Below are 4,770 nucleotides of genomic sequence, written 5' to 3' on the forward strand. Positions count from 1 at the left end.
CCTTGAGGCTCCTGCAGGGTCTTGGCAGCAGCATAGATGGCCTGGATCGGCCTGAGGGTCCTATCATCCACTTCGAAGGCTGTTTCCATCGGCATCGGTGTGGGTCTCCTTCAGCCAGTCTGTGACACCGTATGGTTTTATATTCGGCATCACTGGGGCCCAGCCCACCCATCCCACAGGTTTGGGGGAGCCTGGGGGGGGGTGGTTTCAGTCTTCAAGCCCAGAGCTGGGAAACAGACTCAGTGGATTTTGTCCTGAATTCTCTTTGTTTTTAAATTTATTTTTGATTAACTCCATTATTATGGAAGGACTGTCATTCTGAACCTTTCATTTCTGTATTTGTCTGATTTATTGCTGTGAGTTTGTACATCTGAGGATCTGTAATGCTGGACTTCCTATTTCTTTATTTTTCTTTTCCTGAGAAATTGTCCTCAGGAATCTGGACCGAGGTGCCTTTGTCCTGAAGATGGTGCCAGAAGTGGAAGCTGGTAAACCTTTCATTGTACTCATGTGGGTACGTGACAATAAAGATCATTCACTCATTTCAATTCAACCACCCAGGACAAAGGAGCCCACTTGTTTGGCATCACATCTACAAGTATCCACTCCCTCTACCATCGACGCTCAGCATTGATGTACTATCAGCAAGTTGCAATGCAGAAATTTACCAAAGTTTGCACACTTTCTCCGTGTCTGCACGCGTTTCCTCCGTGTGCTCCGGCTTTGTCCCAGAGACCAAAGATGTGCAGGTTAGGCAGATTGGATTATGGTTAAATCGACCCACGATGTGCAAGCGAGCTGGGTTAGCTATGAAAATGCAGGGTTACGGGAACGGGTCTGAGTGGGATGCTGTTCAGTGTGGACCAGTGTGGCCTATTTCCACACCATCAGGATTTTATCCTCAGATAGCAGCTTCCAAATCCATGACCCGTTCCATCTGGAAGGATGAGGGCAGCAGGTACATGGGAACACCACCCCCTTCAAGTTCCGTTCCAAGTCATTCACCATCCTGCCTTGGAAATATACCACAGTTGCTTCACTGTCGCGGGGTCAAAATCCTAGAACTCCCTTCCTAAAGGGGCCAAATGTTCCCTAAGGTGGACCGCAATGGTTCAAGAAGACAGCTCAACCCCACCACAAGGGCAGCTAGGGATGGGTAATAAATGCTGGGCCCAGCCAGCGACACCCACATCCCAGGAGTGAGTTAAAAAAAAATTCTACCTTTCCAGACAGATTATTCCAGAACCCCACCACTCTCTGGGTGAAAACATTGCTCCTCAAATCCCCTCTAAACCCCAACCTTTCATCTTAAAACTATGGCACTTTCATTTTGACCCTACAGCTAAAGTGCTTTCTATCCCAGTCCATGCCCCTCATAATCGTAAACCCCTCAATCAGGTCCCTCTCAGCCTTCTCTGCTCTAAAGAAGACAGCCCGATCTTACCCAGCCTCTCTTCGTAGCTAAGATGCTGTATCCCAGGCTACGTCTTTATGAATCTCCTCTGCGGCCCCCATCCAGTGAAATCACATCCTTCCTGTAGCTTTGTGAGTCGGACGGCACACATTACTCCAGCTGTGACCTCATCAAAGTTTTCCCAAGCTCCCTACTCCAATAATCTATTCCACGATTGATAAAAGCCAGTGTCCCGTATGGCTTCAGTCCTGCCCCTGTTCGGGATCTGTGGACAAACACCTCAAGGTCCCTCTGTTCTTCCGAGCTTCCTGTGTGGATAGCCCCTTTAACGGAGTAAAACATCACTTCACAGGAGCCTCTCGAACAAAGTTTGACATTGAGTACATGTTGATCGTCTCGCAAGGAGAGTGGTGAAAGCACAAAATGTTGGAAACCACAGCAGGTCAAGTAGCATCCAGGAAGGGAGAGCAAGCTAATGTTTCAGGTCGAGATGTTAGAGCTTTATCAGAGCTGACGTGAAGTATGAAAGGGGCAGCGTTTGTGAGGCAATAGGGAGTTGATGTGTAAGAGAGAAAGGGTGTTGATGAAGCAGATTAAGTGATCGGATTGTGAGAATGGCAGAAGAATGGTGTGTCTAACTGCCAGGCTGGAAAGGACAGACAGGCCCACTGGGGTCGGTGGAGGGGAAAGAGAAGATGGTGACAGAGAATGCAACAAGTAAAACTAAAAGAAAAGGAAGGAATGGGAGTGGGTTCACAATCTGAAGGTGTTGAACTCAATACTGAGTCCAGAGAGTTGTAAGAGTCTGAAGGTGAGACGCTGTTCCTCCAGGATGGTACTGAGCCTGAAATGAATGATCTGCTTATTTGGTTCATAGGGGTTTGTGGGATCTTGCTGTACACACATTGATTAAAATCTTAAACTCCGTGAGTGATGACACAATGGAAGAACAGTACTTTTGGATATCCTGAGGCTGGTAACGGTGTGATAAACACACAAGTCCTCCCCTTGGCTCAATGCTTTTTATGTAACTGAGGAGCCTGTTCACTTCCTGTTGTGCACCAGCCTTGCTGTAATTGGTGAGAGTTCGACAAACTGGATGAGATAAGGACTGTCGTTTCCTTCCTTGAAGAAGATGTCTGAACCTTCTGGGCTGCCCGCTAAGCTGACAGCTCATTCCCATCGATAGCTGCTTTTATTTCTTGGCCCCAGAAAAGCAAAGCAGAGAAGTTAATCGAGAGGCTGGTTGGGATTATTGTCAAAGGATGCTAAGTCAGGAGAGATCGCTCAGGAAGGTGATGGTGACTGGGCGAGGAAACGTTCTCTCTCTTCCACATAAAGGCACATAGTCCAGAGGTCCAGTCTTTACTGTCTCCTTATACATATCCAATGTATGCATGACTAATGGGAGGTATGGTGGCTCAGTGGTTAGCACTGCTGCCTCGCAGCGCCAGGGCCTGGGTTCGCATTCCCGCCTTGGGCAACTGTCTGTGTGGAGTTTGCACATTCTCCCCGTGTCAGCGTGGGTTTCCTCCCATAGTCCAAAGATGTGCAGTTCAGGTGAATTGGCCACACTAAATTGCCCATAGTGTTTGGTGCATTAGTCAGAGGAAATGGGACTGGGTGGGTTACTCTTCGGAGGGTCAGTGTGGACTTATTGGGCTGAATGGCCTGTTTCCTCATTGTAGGTAATCTAATCTAATTTCCAGTCTGGATGAAGGGTCCTGCTCAACATAGCGATTCTCCTGCTCCTCGTATGCTGCCTGACCTACTGTGTATTTTCCAGCACCACACTTTTATTGACTCTGAGTCTCCTGCATCTGCAGTCCTCACGATCTCCTAATTTCTCAAGGACCAAGCCATTTGAGTGCCATCTTTCAAGAAAACTACATGTCTTTTATAAACCTTCATCAATGGATGCTCTTCCTCAGAATGTATTGGTCACCCATCCTGTGGTCTATCTCTGTAACACATGCTCATGAATGGGGATGAAGTATAAGTTCCTCATTCTCAACATCCTGTGGGTTATCTTTATCTGAAACCTTAATGCGCAGACGGCATAAATATTAGAACAACAAAATCAGGCCAGAGGAGATTTTGCAATAACTTGCTCAGCTCCTGACTGCCCAAACCTTTCCACTGGGAAACACTCTCCATTTGCCTGAATGAGTGCAGCTCAAGCAAAAATGAAGAAAGTTACCTCAATCCTGGATGAAGCAGCCTGTTGTTTGGTGGCCCATCCATTACTGTAACTATTTATTCTTTCCACCACAGCGCCAGTGGTACATCATACATAACCAAGATTCATTTGACTGTACCTTTCCACCATCTATAATGACAAAGGCAGCAGATGTATTGGAGCATAAAATCTGCAAGTCCCTCATCACAGTCAAGTGTGTGGCACTGGAAAAACACAGCAGGTCAGGCAGCATCCGAGGAGCAGGAAAATTGGCATTTTGGGCAGAAGCCCTTCATCAGGAATGAGGCTTTAGGCCTGGTGGTGGCGGGGGAGGGGGGGGGGGGGGGTAGTTAAAAAAAAATCTACCTTTCCAGACAGTATATTCCAGAACCCCACCACTCTCTGGGTGAAAACATTGCTCCTCAAATCCCCTCTAAACCCCAACCTTTCATCTTAAAACTATGGCACTTTCATTTTGACCCTACAGCTAAAGTGCTTTCTATCCCAGTCCATGCCCCTACTTTTTATTCAAAATTTACTGATGTCAAAAATATGACATCATATTCATTCAGTTTAAATAAACGCTTCACACAGCCTCAACTTCTACTGACTTCATCTGAATGCAACAATGAACATGTTCCTACCATCCACTTTAACCAACCTTCTTCAGCACAAAGCTGCTGCTAAGCCGACGAGTTCTGGCAAGTCAGTCTATGTTCTCGTTCGCTCTGTAACACTGGAGGAAAAGGGCTGCAGTGAATGAGGGCAGTAGGAACCCAAGTTATAGAAGACATGACAACACCAACACACACGTCCCACAAACCAGATGCAGAGACAAAAATAGGAAGTAGTTAATGTAAATAAGCCTCCTTTGAAAAGTAATCAGGGTGAGCCTACAAACATGGCAGTAACAGTCTGTAACAGGTTCTCCAGGTGCTCCAGTTTCCTCCCACAGTCCAATGATGTACAGGTTAGGTGAATTGGCCATGCTAAATTGTGCATAGTGGAAAGTGAGGACTGCAGATGTTGGAAATCAGAGTTGAGAGTGTGGTGTTGGAAAGGCACAGCAGGTCAAGCAGCATCCAAGGAGCAGGAGAATCGACATGACAGGTTCATTCCTGATGAAGGGCTCTTCCCCAAAACATTGATTCTCCTGCTCCTCAGATGCTGCCTGACT

General features: G+C 46.8%; 1 protein-coding gene across 2 annotated transcripts in view; it reads right to left on the reverse strand.

The window, feature by feature from the left end:
- Positions 1 to 4,404, reverse strand: part of LOC122556951 (sialoadhesin-like) — a 30,726-nt gene extending 26,322 nt beyond the window's left edge. Inside the window, exon 1 of one of the 2 annotated variants that reach the window (XM_043704189.1) lies at positions 4,255 to 4,404. The gene's annotated coding sequence lies outside the window, so the exon portion shown is untranslated. Of the gene's footprint in view, positions 1 to 4,237 lie in introns of both variants that reach the window. The other variant, XM_043704191.1, reaches the window with a different exon arrangement.
- Between the last annotated feature and the right edge of the window lie 366 nt (positions 4,405 to 4,770).

The sequence above is a fragment of the Chiloscyllium plagiosum genome, chromosome 14, assembly GCF_004010195.1.
Source record: "Chiloscyllium plagiosum isolate BGI_BamShark_2017 chromosome 14, ASM401019v2, whole genome shotgun sequence".
Taxonomy (NCBI): Eukaryota; Metazoa; Chordata; class Chondrichthyes; order Orectolobiformes; family Hemiscylliidae; genus Chiloscyllium; species Chiloscyllium plagiosum.